The sequence below is a fragment of the Trichosurus vulpecula genome, chromosome 3 (assembly GCF_011100635.1).
Source record: "Trichosurus vulpecula isolate mTriVul1 chromosome 3, mTriVul1.pri, whole genome shotgun sequence".
Lineage (NCBI taxonomy): Eukaryota > Metazoa > Chordata > Mammalia > Diprotodontia > Phalangeridae > Trichosurus > Trichosurus vulpecula.
In genome coordinates this window covers 23,935,534-23,951,858 of record NC_050575.1, presented here as the reverse complement: position 1 = coordinate 23,951,858, position 16,325 = coordinate 23,935,534, and the positions used below count along the sequence as shown (strand labels likewise).

Genomic DNA, 16,325 nt, shown 5'->3' with positions numbered 1-16,325 from the left:
TAACATTTAAGCTGGACCTTGAAGGATGTGTAGGATGTGGAGAGGCTGAAAGGAACAGGGCAAACTTTCTAGACTGGAAAACAGCAGGAGAAAAGTTTGGGATCTGGGGGAACAAAGATTATAACATGTATCTAGCAAAATACGACCAAAAGTCCAGAGTGATAGCAGAAAATGAGATCCAGACATAACACTCTAGGAGTATTTGAGGACAGAGAAAATGCTTTCAGCTAAAAGGAATCAAGAGTTTATTCCAGGCATGGAAAATGACCTATGCAAGTTTGGGGAGGCAGAAGAAGACAGCACAAGATCAAGGAAAGGCTAGTTAATACCTATTTGGCTATAGCTCAGAGTAACGGAAGTGGGGTGGGGTGAAATAAGACACAGGGGTAAATTGGAGCCAGATTACAGGGCACCTTGAATGCTATTCAAAAGAATTTATATTTTCTCATGTAGGTAATGAGAAGCTACTGAAGGTTTCTTAAGCAGGGGAGCTACATGATAGGATCCTGTGCATTAAAGATGCTTTTGCCAGCTCTGTGAAGGATGGATTGGGGAAGGAATCAACAGAGAACAAGGAAACCAGTTAAAAACTAAAAGTCATAAGGGCCTGTACTAGGAGAGGATGGATGTAAGTTAGATTGTGGAGGTAGAATCAATAGCACTTGGCAATTTATTGGATGGGAGCAGGTTGGGGAGGGAGAAGCAAGAGTCAAAGGTTACTTTTAGGTTTAGGGTTTGGGTGACTTGGAAGAGGGGAAATTTAGAGAGGAAGATGATGAGCTCGGATTTAAACAGACTCAGTTAGAGGTACTGGTAGGACATTTAAATGGAGATGTCCAGCAGGCAGTTGGAAATGTGGGACTGGAGGCCGAGAGAGATCAGAACTAGAAACAGATATGGGAGTCATCTGAGTAGAGGTGGTAATTTAAAGTGGTAGGATGCTGACAGGGGAGAGAGTAGAAAAAAAAAAGAAGAGGGACACCCATAAAAAAGAGGTCAGAGACAGGAGGACAGGGAGCTAATGAAGCAGCCAAGAGCGGTTAGAGAGAAAGGGGAACCAGAAGACTGTGGCTTCCAAGAAAGAAGAGAATATCAAGGAGAGGACGGTGAATGATGTAAAATACTATGGAAAGATCAAGGTAGGTAAGATAAGGACTGAAATTTGGATTTTGGTCATTAGAAGATCCCTGGTTACTTTGAAGAGAGCAGTTTCAGTAGACTGTAGAGAAAGAAGCATCCACTTTCAGGGGCTGGAATGTGCTACCTTGTTGTGGCTGACTCTACCATTTGGTCTTGGTTTTAGTGCCAGAGGCCATACATATCACATCTGGGGCTGTCAAATACCCTCCTAAAAAGACAGGATGGAGTCACAGAAACAAATAATTAGAGAGTTGGAAGGAATATCAGGGGCCATGAAATTCAATTCATACCCCAAAGTGGTTCTCTGGCCTCTACTTGAAGACCTCCAAGAAAGGGAACCTACGAACTCTCAAGGCAGCCCATTTCACTTCGGGGTAGATCTAGAAAATTTTCCTCACATCAAACCTAAATTTGCTTCTCCACAGCTTCACTAATTATTCCTAACTGTGCTCTTCAAGGGCAAAGCAGAAGAAATCTATCCCTCTTACCACATGATAATCCTTCAAAGACTTCATGCTATCACAGTCCCCTTATCTATCCTGCTTTCCTAGCCCAAGTCTTCTCTTCCTAGGGTTAAACATCTCTGGGTCCTTCCATGGTGCTCACATGACATGGACTGGAAACCCTTCACCATCCTGGCTTACCCTCTTTGGATGCTCTCCCCCTTAGCAATATCCTTTTTTACCTATGGCTTCAAGTTTCAGCTCACACTATAAAAGGCTATATCTAAATATCATCACAGAGTAAGAACCGAACATGGCTATGGTATATAAGACATCTGGAGGGAGGCGAGAGGGGACCTACACACATATACCACAACACCACCCCCAGATAGCTCTAAAACACGAATGCCATCTGTGACAGACAGGGCTTACCCACGCAGCTGCCGTGTCCAATATGTGCTGAAGGCTTACAGGAGCCAGTTTTCTCTACCGCTAAAACAATTCTCCCAAAGGCAAGATTAGTCTTCTATCCTTTGGCAAAAGTAATCACACACCTATTCCTAAATACCCTAGGCACAGCTATTTGAGCAATACTTCACCTGCTCCTCTGGTTTCCCTCGATCTTCCAGGTTCCTGCTGAGATCCAGAGTACAAAAAGCCCACAACAGTGAGCCAAAGCACAGAAGGGTAGCTATGCTGAAGGGGACACTTAGGAGGCAGGGAAACCAATCAGGAAGATATTACCACAGTCCAGGCAAATGGTGAAGAGAGACTAAACACGGCCCTTCGTTGACATGTATTTTTCCTTTAAGAGAGGAGCCAGTCTCCCTGGCGCCTGCCCATACTCACAACAGCATACATTAAGTTTCTAATTATCATCCCACTCCTACCTCAAAGATGTTCTATGAGCATACTCTGAGTACATCTGCCAGATGTTTCCCAAATGCATGCAGCTTTTTACCACCACACCCTTCAAAATTGTACACATGCCACCACCAGCTGTCCTCCTACGGGTAAGCCTTGATTTGTATGCCAACCGATCTATGTGTATCAATACATTGAAAACATCCATTTCACAGGCAAAAGGCTCAAACACTCATCTAAAGCCACAAGCATGAGTTATTTTCTTCTTACATTCATCCCCCAAGACACACAGATATATGTGTGTGATCGTGGACACACAGTGATTTCTGCCTCTTGTTCATCCTCTATTAAACGTATCTAAGAGATCTTGTTTCCCAAGATGACTGGGAGAAAAAAGAAAAGAACCTATATGTTCTAGAATATTTATTGCAGCTCTCTTTGTAGTACAAAGAATTGGAAATTGTGAGGATGCCCGTCAACTGGGGAATGCCTGAACAAATTGTCATGTATGATTGTGATGGAATATTACTGTGCTGCAAGAAGTGATGAGCTTGATAATCTTAGAAAAACATGTTTAGACTTGCATGAGGTAATGAAGAGCTAAATAAGCAGAACCAAGAGAACTGTATACAGTAACAGTAACATTGTTTTAAGAACAACTTTGAGTGATTATGTCATTTTGACTATTATAAATACCCAAATTAACTACAAAGCACATATGAAGGAAGACACTATCTGCATCCAGAGAAAGAAGTAATAAATATACTATGTAAAGAATGATTTTGCCCATATATATACATACTTGTGTCTAATGGTAGCCATCACTAGGGCAGGGAAGAAAAAAGGAAAAGAAAAAAGAAAGTTGCATGATAACTTTATTAGGAAGATAACACTGGGAATCTTAACCATCAAAGAAGATATCCTGGAAAAGGTAACATTTAAGCTGGACCTTGAAGGATGTGTAGGATGTGGAGAGGCTGAAAGGAACAGGGCAAACTTTCTAGACTGGAAAACAGCAGGAGAAAAGTTTGGGATCTGGGGGAACAAAGATTATAACATGTATCTAGCAAAATACGACCAAAAGTCCAGAGTGATAGCAGAAAATGAGATCCAGACATAACACTCTAGGAGTATTTGAGGACAGAGAAAATGCTTTCAGCTAAAAGGAATCAAGAGTTTATTCCAGGCATGGAAAATGACCTATGCAAGTTTGGGGAGGCAGAAGAAGACAGCACAAGATCAAGGAAAGGCTAGTTAATACCTATTTGGCTATAGCTCAGAGTAACGGAAGTGGGGTGGGGTGAAATAAGACACAGGGGTAAATTGGAGCCAGATTACAGGGCACCTTGAATGCTATTCAAACAGGAGGCTACAAAGCCAATACAGACTTCCAAAGGTAGTACTGGAAAAGAGCTTTTTCTCTGTCTTGGACCAATTAGAATCAAAACCTGAACACAAAAGGACTGGAGTCAAATCCATCCATTATTCCACTGTATTCTCAAACCTAGCCTGTAAGAGGTGTGGAAGGGATTTTACAGAGGACAGCCTCAGAAAGGGAAGTGACTTGTCCAAGGTCATATAATGCAGGAGAGCTGGGACAAGGACTCAAATCTCCTGACTTCTGAGCCAGGGCTCCGTCCACTGAACCATTCCTCCAACATACCTGAGCCATTCCCTTGTTCTCCTCCTGGTAGTCAGTAAGTAATGTCCCTTGGTGCTCCAAATCCTGCTCCATACCAGGGTGCTAAAAATGAACAATTTTGAAAACTGGAAGCACTGATTCCACAATAGGCTTCTCCATGACAGAGCACATGTCCAGTAGGTAAGGGCAACATTCAAAGTATGTTCTCAATGGCAGTCAAGGCAGCCAGACAGCTCAGGTCACCCCCATGAGCAGCCTTGAACCATCCCACCTGTTCCATGAATCAGGAAGAACATCTGAGGTCCTTACCAAGTAGATGCAAGAATGATCTCTCATTCTAAGAACTCATCAGGAAAGATCTGATTACCTTTGGTAATTACCTGAGGCTGATTTGCACAGTGGAAAGAGCATGGGTTCTGGAACCAGAAGACCTAGACTCAAATTCTACCTCTGACAATTATTGTGACCTTGGGGCTATCACTTAACCTGAGGTTCAATTCATCTGTAGATCCACTGATCCCATGGGCTTTTCTCTCTCTGTCTGGTTAATCAGTGTACCCTTGTGTAAGATGTCAGATTCCATAACCAAAACATCTCTATCTTTAAACAACAGTAAAAATACACCGCTCTAGCATTCTGCACTCCTCTTGTCTACTCTCTGGCCTCTTAGCCGCTGGCTGTAATGATCTGGGCTTCTGTCCACTTTTTAGACACCTATCCCTAATCTCCCGTCCACTTGGGGAGCTCTCTGAACTTTTATCTCTCCTCAATACGCATCATTCTGGCTGATTTCCCCTGTCTTTCAGGTAGTTCCCTAGAGCCACTAGAACATGTTATCTTAGAAACATAGAATCTGAGTTTAAAAAAAAAATATGTGGCTACACGGCTGCCTTTTATTCCAAAGAGAAGCAAAGGGAGAAATCATAGGATCATAGACTTAGGGCTAGAAGGAATCCCAGAGACCATCGAGGGCAGCTCTCCATTTACAGGGTAATACAACTACTTAGTACTTGAGGCAGGATTTGAATTCAGGTCTTCCTGATTCTAAGACCCATAGTTCTAGGCACTGAACCACCAAGGGGCCGGGGTCAGATAGTGGAAGACTTTAGCCTCCAGACTAAATTTGGAATTTATTTAGAAGGTAATGCAGAGGTACCGAAGCTATTATCTCAATTATTTGGACTCAATGGCCTCTGAGCTTCCTTCTAGCTCTAAGTTTATGATATGATCCTACGATTTCTCTCTTTGCTTCACCTTGGACTAAAAGACAGCAGTGTAGCCACAAATGGTTATTTTAAACAATACATGCATGCACACACACACACACACACACACACACACACACACTTGAATGTTCAGGACTCAGTCTTGGGAACAACAGACAAAACCAAATAATTGGATTAAGGATTTAAAAAAAAAGAAAGAGAATAAAACCAAAATGAAGCCAATAACTAAACTCAGACCAACAGGCCATGGAATAATGTAGGTTCTTAAACTTCAGCCCAGGTACAGGTAGCCCACCCTCCACTGACCATCACAGATTCCTCCTGAATGTTAAAGACAGAGGTCCATAAGCTTTAAAGCTGCTTAGAACAGAACAGTAGTAAGTTCTCTAGCTCATCTTCAGGCCTTTTCCTCTACAAGGGCATGCCCTTTCAGACCTCTAAAAAAAGAGAACCAACTCTGGTGCCATAGGAGCAGCTTAGCTCCAGGACATTTGCTCCCCAAGAATTTATCTTCCCGGCTCCCCCAAGGACTGAACCATCTCTCAGATTAAAGCCTCAGAGAATTTCATAAAATCAGGCAACTGGCACAGAGGACAGAGTGCTAAGCCTGGAGTCAGGAAGATTCACCTTCCTGAGTTCAAATCCAGCCTCAGACACTTAACTAGCTGTGTGATCCTAAGCAAGTAACTTCACCCTGTGTGCCTCAATTTCCTCATGTGTAAAATGAGCTGCAGAGCGAAATGGCAAACCACTCCAGTATCTTTGCCAAGAAAACCCAAAAAGGGTCACAAGGAGTCAGACACCACTGAAATGACTAAAGAGCAGCAGGATGAAGGCCTCAGAGAATTTCAGAGAACTCAGATTGTTACTTGATTTATAGGTGAAACTACCTTTTCTATGTGATAACACTTCAGATATTTGAAAATAATTGCCATGGTCCCTTCCTCTAAATCTTTTATTCTCTAAGCTAAACACCTCTTCATGTCACTTCATCCATTCCCTACAAGAGGTAATTTCTAGTCCCCTCATCATTCTGGAGACTCATCTGGACACATTCCTCTTTGCTAATGTCCCTCTTAAAGCAAGGTACCCAGAAATAGACATTTGACTCCAGATGTGGTCAGCCAGTCACAGAGCTCCCTTGTTCTAGAAAATGATTCTATTACTGCAGGCTAAGGTTGGCTTTTTGCTTCTACTTCACACTGCCAGACCATAGGGATCTTTTTGGTCACATTAAAAACTCCAGCAATTTTTTTTTCACATGAACCGCCGGTTAAGTCAGATCTCTCTGTCTCTCCAACATAATTCCAAAATGAGCCAGGGGTGATCCAAACTGTCTTTTCTTGCTGGCCAGCTCTTCCACCCCCAGCTGCCACGTTGTTCCTCAAATATTGTCTCCCTCCTCCCTCCCTTTTACAGACAAGACTTGTTTTCAAAGGAAACAAGCAACCAAACTGGGTGTGCATTACTTCTCCTGAGAAGGCAAAAGGTCCCAGACTTGCCCTGGAAATCCTGGGCAGTAAGGCTCATGCTCTAAAATCTGGCGAATCAGAAATCAAAAACCATACTCTGAGCTGGCAACAAAGCACCTCTAAAAGCTCAGCATGTGGGGTACATGGCTAACATGTCCTTGCTCCTCTTCCTAGGAGTCTATCCTGTGGCCATAGTGGCCTAGGAAATCACTAACATCTATGCCATCTTCCTCCCATCAGTGAGCACCTAGAGTCCAGGTGCTGGAGATCGTAAGAAGAGAAAGCCAGAAATACTACTGTCCACAGACGGGTTGGTTGAAATGAATATTTTGCGATGCTTCTGACTAATCTCCTTAATAGCAATAACTTCTCTAACTCCACTGTTTGGCATTTAAAGCCCTTCATGATCTGGCTCCAGACTACCTTAACTTGTTCGTTGCTCCTCTTTGTACATTCAACATTCCAGACAAACCAGACCATTTGTGGTGCCTATACATGAGAGGCCACCTCTTTCCTCTGTACCCTGGCTGTCCCTTATAATTAGAATGCTCTCCTTGCTTCCCTCCACCTTGTAGAGTCCCTATGTTCCCTGAAAGTTTAGTCCAAGCTCCACTACTTACACGAGGCCTTTTCTAATCCTCTCAGGTTCTAGTGCCTTTCCCCACTAAAATAACTTTGGATTTATTTGGTATACATTTTGTATTTATTTCTATGAGAATATATTGTTTCTCCGATAGACTATTCCTTCCTTAAAGACAGGGGCTATTTTATTTCTATGGCTACATATAACAAACATCTAGCATGGTGCCTGGCATTAAGCACTTAAATGTTTATGGAATGAATAATGTTACCATTTCATTCCCAAACTGACTTTCCATGAGGCCTTTAGCCCAAAAAAAAAAAGTACTAACACCTTCTATTTGGACAAATTTCATGCATTATAACATTTTATCCTTGAGATTTCTGTGAGGTGTGTCAGAGCAAAACAAGGGCAAATAATAGGATCGTAGATTCAGAACTGGAAGGGACCATGTGACACAAAGGTCGTTGAGTCCAAACCCAAGATCCCACAGGAAGTTGAGTGAAAGAGGTTAGTTTTTAATCTGGATTGGCGGTCTCTAAATCTAGTGCTCGTTGCACCGTACCCATTTTACAGATGTCCAGAGTAATAACCAGCCCAAAGACTGGTAGAGTTAAGGCTAGACCAAATGTTCTGACTCCTAGCCTAAGAGTCTTACTACTTCAGCATTGGTGAAGTAACCAATGAGACATTCAGAACAAGAGGCCTCTATGTAATCTGTCTCCTGGGCAGAGACCACAGATCTTTTAACACACATGGAAAGTGATAAAAACTGATCCATCCAGGCTTCGCCTTTACAAACAACATTCCATGCTTTCAGAAAAACCTGGAGAGACTTATATAAAGTGATGCAAAGAGAACTGAGCCAAACCAGAGAACACTGTACACAGTAACATCAATATCATATCATGGTTAACTGTGAATGACTTAGCTAGTCTCAGCAATACAAAAATCCAAAACAGTTCCAAAGAACTGATGATGAAAAATGCCATCCACCTCCAGAGAAAGAACTGAAGGAGTCTAAATACAGATTAAAGCATATTTTTTACTTTATTTTTTCATTTTTTTGTCTGTGTTTTCTTTCACAACATGAGTAATACGGAAACTTGCTTACATGACTGCACATGTATAATCGATATCAAATTGCCTTTTCAGTGAAGGGGGAGGGGAGGAAGGAAAGGAGAGAATCTGGAACTCAAAATTTAAAAAAACTAATGTTAAAAATTGTTTGTATATGTAATTGGAAAAAAATAAACAAACAACATCCCACCTACCATGGCTGAAGTTTAAAAGGGAGTCCATGTCCCATTCCTACCAATGCCGATTCTGCCTGAAAAAACTTCTTCCTAAGGAGAAGTGGTATCCCTTCCCAAGGCCCTTAATTTTCCTAAAATGCCTGGATATAATCTTCCTTTTCAGAGTCTCACTTTTGGCCTCACTACATAACACATGCTTTTTCATGCTTACATTACCACATTTCCTGACAAACTCCAGCTGCACAATATTAAATATTAACATGATCCCCGGGACCAAGGAGCACATCCTCAGCTGATCAAACTAGGACTCACTACAGAGTGGCTCTTCTTCCAATCTGAGAGTATAGGATCATGTAAACCTGGCCAGGCACTCACTTCTCAGCAGGTCCCTTCACTTCTCTTTGGGAAATGAGACAGAGCTTACGAGGTCTCACCTTCCTTTGTACCTTTTCAAATTCTATTCACCCTTTGAGGCCATCTTCCAATCCCACTTTTTCTATAAAGTCTTCCCCAATACCCTGACTGGCGTCTCCCTCCCCTGAACTCTTGGTTGCTTATTGTCTCTCTTCTGTTTGACACTTACAGAATACTACCTGGCGGTCTTATTTCATGTCTTCATTTAAGTCTTCTACGTGACAGTATGAAAGTCTCCTCTTATCACTCTGACATTCAGTAGTTGGGAAAGTCTCAAAGACAGTAAAGAGATAAAAAATGAATGAACGAACACCCCATTGATAGACCAAGCCAAATACAAACAAAAATTTTCCCTCTAAGAAAAATTTGTTACCACTAACACACTTGAGTGGATTCAGAGTGAGAAGGTAGTCTACCCCTCCCCCAGTTCACATCAGGGATGCCCTGCAGCTCAGCCAGCCAGTTTCTTCCCTGGGAAAAAAAAAAGTTTTCCATAAGCAATACCCCTAGTCAACCAAGCCTCGAGTATAGTTCCCTATACTGATGAAAGTAGTGGCCTCTCCCTCTTCACTTTAGAGTTAAATTTCCTCTGCTGAGCTGTGAAGGCACAAGAACACTTTAATCCTGTGCTTTCTTGACTTGGTCTTTCCAGAATGAAGTCTTGCCACATCACATAAGGGAGTGCAGAATTGCTCACCAAACCTTCAACATGTGAATTAGAGAGGGCCCCCTGTGGATCCCATAAAAGAGTGTGTTAGCACAATTCAAGAGTTGTCCTTCCTTCCATAACCACAGTAATCAATGAAAGCTGAAAAAGTCTATATAAGGTCATTAAGAACGTGCAGAATTTTGGAGGTATCCAGAAGGACCCCAATTTTTGCCCTGTCCCAGAATATCCGCTCAGATCCTCACAGAGGGATGGAAAGTGTCATTTCTGACGAACTTAAAACTGCCTCATTTTTATAAAACCCCTGACATAACACATTGGCTTCAGGGACCTGGAAGATTCTATTTCTTTCTTATACCAGGATTTTTGAGGACTCCAAAAAGGCCATGACACCCAGAAAATGCTGTAGTGTCATTTTCAATGTTTTCATACTCTGCCCCACATCTGAGAAACAGCATGACCGTGTTGGAGAGGACAGCTTTGGATTTAGAACACTTGGATTTAGAAACCCCACGAGTCACTTAATTTCTCAGTGCCTTCAGATGGCTGACTGTAAATTAAGGATGAGTTGCCAATCTGCAACAGCAAAGGTACTTTCCACACCAAGAGTTCCCTATACTGAAGAAATCACAGATCTGGACACCCTCTCTCTCCTCGTTCCACCCCCAAGAGGAAAAGTAAATCCACATCCACACAAATCTGCCTACAGATAGCTCCACAAGTGTGTTGTTTCCCTATTGCTCTAGTCTCCAACGAGGAAAGGTGTCCCAAATTGAAGTAAGGAGGACTACAATCATCACTGAGCACTCCCACAAGTTCTGAGGGGGGATAGCTTCGGCTCTGGGTGTTTCTGCAGAAAATGACTTGGTGTTCGAAACAACAGCGATTTAATGGAAAGTTGCCTCTACTCATCAAATGTCTAGAACCCACAAGAAACCTCCCTAACCCTCAGGGAGTAGTTCTACATAGACTCACCTTTGGATCCCCCTTGTTTTATAAATGAGGAATTTAACTTCCAAAGAAGTTAACTGACTTGCCCAGACTCAAGCCTTCTGACTCCAGTTCAGTTCTGATCACTGTGCCCCACTGTCCCTTCCTACTGCCAGGAGGATATAGACTCGTTGGCCATCTCCATCTGGACATCAGCCCCGTTACATGTGCAGACAGCGCTGGGATACAAGACTAGTTCAAAAGCTCTTGTGGGAGAAGGCCCGTAGAAGAGGGGGGTGGGGGAAGACAAGCCTTCAGGCATCCACTACTCTAAGGGCAAAAAGTGCCCAGTCATCTCCCCACCTCTGACCCCCTCAGGCAAGAAGAATAAAAGAAGCCCAGCTGTCCAGCCGTCAGATGAGTGAGAAGTGAACATGCAACACCGAGAAAGCGGCGGCTGGGGAGTTCTATGAATCCCTGTCTCCCCCATAGACCTGCCCAGAAAAGCTGATGGACAGGCAGAGGTACACAATCCTGCAGGGACCAATAGATAAAATTATAGGGAAATTGGACCTAAGGGAGGGGTGCTAGGTGTGGCAAGGGGAGCCTCCCACTCAGGACGGTCCTTTCTGATGCAGTGCTTGGAGATCCCCAACTGGTCCCTGCGCTTCCCTGTCTCCTGGTTTCATTGGTTCCGTGTGGGGAGACGGGCCAAGAGCCTCAGCTATGAGATCATCTTTGGCTGGAGTACAGCAGGCCCCCGGGGGGCGCCGGCATCACTGGGGGGGGGGGGGGGGCGGAGCGGGGACCGAGAAAGAGCTCTAGGCTGGCACTCCACATCAGCTAGGGACCTCACTTGTCCCTCCGGAGCCGGGCCCCCGAGCGCAACTCACCTGAGCAGACGACTTGTCCCTGGCGGCGGCAGCAGCAGCAGCCTGGCAGCTTCGGCCCCGCCAGACTCGGGCTCACTCTGGCTTCTTCCTCCTCGCCAGCTCCGCCTCCCGCCCAGATTGAGCAGCGGCCACGTAAAGCCCCCACCTCCCTTCTTTCCCTCCCTCCTGGGCAGACTGCCCGGCCCCGCCCGTATTCCTTGGAGCAGGGAGCAGCGAGCAGGGGGCAGAGCCGGCCGGCCAGACCCAGAGAGCCAAAACCCCGACGACCTCACACCGAGGAATGCCTAGGAACTGCCTTGCAAGATGAGCTGGAAAAAGCCCCAGTGCCCTTCAGCTCTTCCCTCCTGCAAAAGGGTCAATACATTGCTCTGGTCAGGTGAGAACGGAGAGGAAAGGTTAGAGACCAACCTGGGGCACTCAGGCCAGAGCTGCCCTCCCCACCCGTCTGATTCTTTTCAAGTCAGGAATCACGGCTTTAGAGCTGGAGGGGCCCCCAGGGTCACCCAGGGAGTAAGTAATAGAGCTGGGGTTTGAATCCGGTTCTTCTAACTCCAAATCTAGTTTTCTTTCTTCTACACTATTCTCTCTCTTTCTCACTGTTCCTCCTGGAAATGGGGGACCATCCTCTAAGGCACTTGCTAAACACAGCCCCGAGAAAATAATGTGACAGCTGGATGGGACCTTAATAAGAGAATCGGTGTCTCCCAAAGATCCCTCCAAGACGGCACATTGGTCAGCTCATTCATTAGAAGTGATAACCAAAGACCAACAGGGGCATTAACATCTCTATCAGTCATCCCGGGGTGTCCTTCTACTCGGCTCCTAGTGTGGTCGCTGATCCTCCCAGAGCCTGAGCATTCACACTGAGCTTCCCCAAAGTAATGACCAAATTGCCGTGTTTCCTGAATATGTTAGTGCCTTATTTTTTCATGAATGAGGCAAAAAGCACATCTGACAATCTCATCAGTGACTGAGGCCAAAAGCAGAAGGTGCCCAATATTCAACCTCAAGTACCAAATGTGTTCCAGACTCCCTGAATTCAGCAAACACTGGTGTTCACATATTTGTGGATCATGCTCACACCTTCATGAATAGAAAGACACGCTTGAACTTAGAAAGATAATATTCGTTCACACATGGGTACACCCACATATTCTCATATGCATAGATACTACTGGTGCAGAAACAAACATAATTATACAGAGATAAATGTATATAATTACAGGCATACAAATACAAAAGAGATATGGGTCATGGAATCACAGACTTAGACCTGGAAGGGACTTAGCCCAGCCTCCTTACTTTACAGAGGAAGAAATAGAAAGTGACCTGCCCAAGGTCACACAGCTATTATCAGAAGTAGGATCTGAACCCAGGTCTTTTTTATTTCAAATCTTGCACTCTATCCACTAGTGTTTGTGCTCTTAATGTCATTAGATCATATATTTAGAGCTAGAAGGGATCCTAGAAGTCATCTCCAAATCTCTTCATTTTATATGTGAGGAAACTGAGGCTCGGAGAGACCAAGTGACTTGTTCAAAGTCACACAGAAATGAGTGGCAGGAGTTAGGATTCAAACTCAGATCCTCTGACCCTTTCCACTGAACCACACCACTGAAAGTTCAGAATAAAGACCCAAAGAAAGTGAAGAAAGACACCTTGCCCCCACAATAACAGGTATATTTAAGTCTGGCTTCTTGTCAAGGTCATTAGTAAAATAAGTGGCAGGTATATTCACTTGGTGAGTCCCCAAGCCCATCCACATATTTCCACATTACATATTTACATTTACATCCACATATTTCCACATTATACATGAGCCATTACATATTTACACATATTTGGTGGAGCAAACGTACAGCTTTCATCAGAAAGATCTCTAGGGCAGAGCCTAAAATCCTTTGCCAATCACGTGCTTGTGTTTGATGACAGAGGTCCCTATGAGCTTGTTCTTAACACAGAATGGGGCCACTGAAGTCCTTAGGGTAAGGGCCTTGAATTATTGTTAGGCCAACTGTCCCATCCTAGGAAAACGAATTAGATCCAAAATTTGTGTGGCTAGAGTTCCTGCTCACTGGGTAATTACGGTACTGTCTGGGCTGTCTGGGCTGGCTCCCAGCTCCTGCTCAATGCAGCAGCCGTGCTCATACACACGCTCCACTTCTCTCCTCCACAATTCCACCCTCTTATTCCCAGTTCTGCTAAGGGTACTTTTTCATCCCATGCCCCCACCCCCACCACAGCTTTAAAAACTGAAATAGGCATCCAAGTGAAAATAAGGAATACAATTGGCAGGGTGAAATTAAGCTTTTATCATTGTCCAGCATGTTAAAGATCAGTACATATTTCAGATTATAAGCAATCCCCACATCCTTGTTAATTCTTGCCCAGGTTCTCCCCTAAATCTTCCATAAAAGATCTACCCAACATGCTTTGAGGCTTCCTTCTCAAGCTGTCCTGTTATCTGTCAATCCTGTTACATGACTGTTCCACCTTCTTTTCTGACCATACATTTTTGTTATATCTTTACACCAGTTACTGTATATAAGTCATCCCTGCAGATATACTGTGCCCAACTCATGCCCACAAAAATATATCTCCTAAAATTGCTGTGGATTGCTGACTATATTATTTTTGCTTTTTGGAAAATGGTAACATCAATTTACTATACTTTTTTTCTTTAAAAGTAAATTTTGTTGGGATTTTTTTTCCCAGTATATCCCTCCCTCTCCTAAAGATCCACCCCTTATAACCAAATATAAAAGGGAAAAAAAGAAGGAAAAAAACAGGTTTTTGGGTGTATTGATTAGTTTTGCTGAAGTGGTGTTGGTTGTTTCTACCCATAGTCCTCTACCTCTGCAAAGAAGAGGGCGTTGCTTTCTCCTATCACTTCTTTTGGTCCATACTTGATCATAATTTCACACCATGACATGTTTCTACTGTTTTGTTGTTCTTGTCCTACTCGTTTACATTGTCGTAGTTACCAAATAGATTATTTTCTTGGCTCTGCTTACTTCTTTTCCTCTTTTTAGAAAATTCTGGACTCCACATCAAACAAAATGAAAGCTTCCGTATATGTAGTAGAACAGAGAGTATTATACATGAATCAAGAATTTCTTGTGTACAGCTTGCTTTTCTTTTAAAGTATATAATAAATTCAACCTTCAAAGTTGCCCTGCTTTTCTGTTTCCTCCTGTCCTTCCTTCTGCTCTCTGTGCATATTTTTTAAAAAATACTTCAATAGCTCCGTTTTGATTTTTTTTTGAGAAAGAGAGAGACTCATTCCTTCCCCCTCCCATTGAAAAAAAGAAAAAGAAAAAAAACTTGTAACAAATATGCATACGCAAGTAAAATAAATTTCTCCATTGGCCATATCCCAAAAAAAGGTATTATTCTGCAGTTTAAGTCGATCTCCTCCCCTCTCTGTTAGGAGGCCCAAAGCATGCTTCATCCTTAATTCTCTGGACAATTCAATGATGAGCCCTGAGTCCAGAGTTCTTTAGTCTTTCAAAGTCATCATGTTGTAGTCTATGTATAGCCTATATCAGATTGCATGCTGTCTTTGGGAGGGGGGAAGAGAAGGAAGAAAATTTAGAACTCAAAATCTTATAGAAGTGAATGTTGAAAAATAAATATATATATATATATATGTAAAGAAAATAATGTTGTGGCCTTCTGTTTCACTTCACTGCAACAAGTCACACATCTTCCTATATTTCTCCAGAAGTATGCCTTTTGTCATTTCTTACACTGCAAAGGTGTCAAACCTACAACCAGCAGGCTGCCAGCGGCAGGAAAACTCCTGAGTGCAGTGAACCAGATTAAATGTAATTGGGAAATGTTTAACAAAATAAATAAGAATACAATGCAACATGGATAATGGTAATTGGTAGTTTTCTCAATCACTATGACACCTTCAGGGAAATATTTCTATTTGAGTTTGACACCACTGTCTTATAGGACAGTAATATTCCATTACATTTATAAGCCGTAATTCATTCAGTTATTCTTCAACTGAGCACGCCCCACCCCCGCCCCATTTCCAGTACTTTGCTATAACATCAATCAATTTTTTTTTCATCATTTATGATAGTGGAATCACTACCATTGGATCCTAGTACCTCAATCCCTCACACCCACCCAAAAGTACAAATAACACTTGAGAAGTTAAAGTTAAGAAGAGCTTCTGGAGCAAAGTATACACCAAAGAAATCTGAATTGGAGAAGATCTAATGTTGAAAGTATTGAAGGATCACTTTAAAACATATCTTTGGAAGGTAAAGCTATTAGAAGAATGGGAAAAAAATCACAAACAATATTGTTGTGCCCAAAATGTGATTTAGAGGACGGCAATAATTACTGACTCATACTTGCTTTCTTAGTTTTATAAAATTTTGTGAGAATGATTTATATTCATACCAAAGACAGGCTTGAGAAAAATATGAGAGGAGAAGAGGTAGATTTTCACAAGCAACTCACTAGAGTAAACCGCTTCTTTCACACAACTGAATGAAAGATACAAGGAATATGAAATCTGGTTGTGTTTTGTGGTTTGAATATAAAAATTAAAAAGCATCTGACTTGGTAGAGCAAAACAGACTTAAAGTCTCTTTGACAAGGAGTCATTCATGCATATGAAAAGATCATACAGGATTCACTGAAAAATAAAATAGCAGAGATGTCTCTTCAAAACACTCATTATTAATGTCAACTAATGCACTAAAAAGAAAGATGTATGTTCAAAGGATGAAGTTCTCCAAATATTTCTTTTTGTAAATGACATCATGCTGCTTGTATC

The 16,325-nt window shown here is 42.6% G+C and overlaps 1 protein-coding gene across 6 annotated transcripts in view; it reads right to left on the bottom strand.

The window, feature by feature from the left end:
- Positions 1-11,663, bottom strand: part of P4HA2 (prolyl 4-hydroxylase subunit alpha 2) — a 62,293-nt gene extending 50,630 nt beyond the window's left edge. For 2 of the 6 annotated variants that reach the window (XM_036752403.1, XM_036752398.1), the window contains exon 1: positions 11,528-11,600. The gene's annotated coding sequence lies outside the window, so the exon portion shown is untranslated. Of the gene's footprint in view, positions 1-4,110; positions 4,159-11,527 lie in introns of those variants that run through there. The other 4 variants (XM_036752402.1, XM_036752401.1, XM_036752400.1 and 1 more) reach the window with 3 other exon arrangements.
- Positions 11,664-16,325: the final 4,662 nt, after the last annotated feature.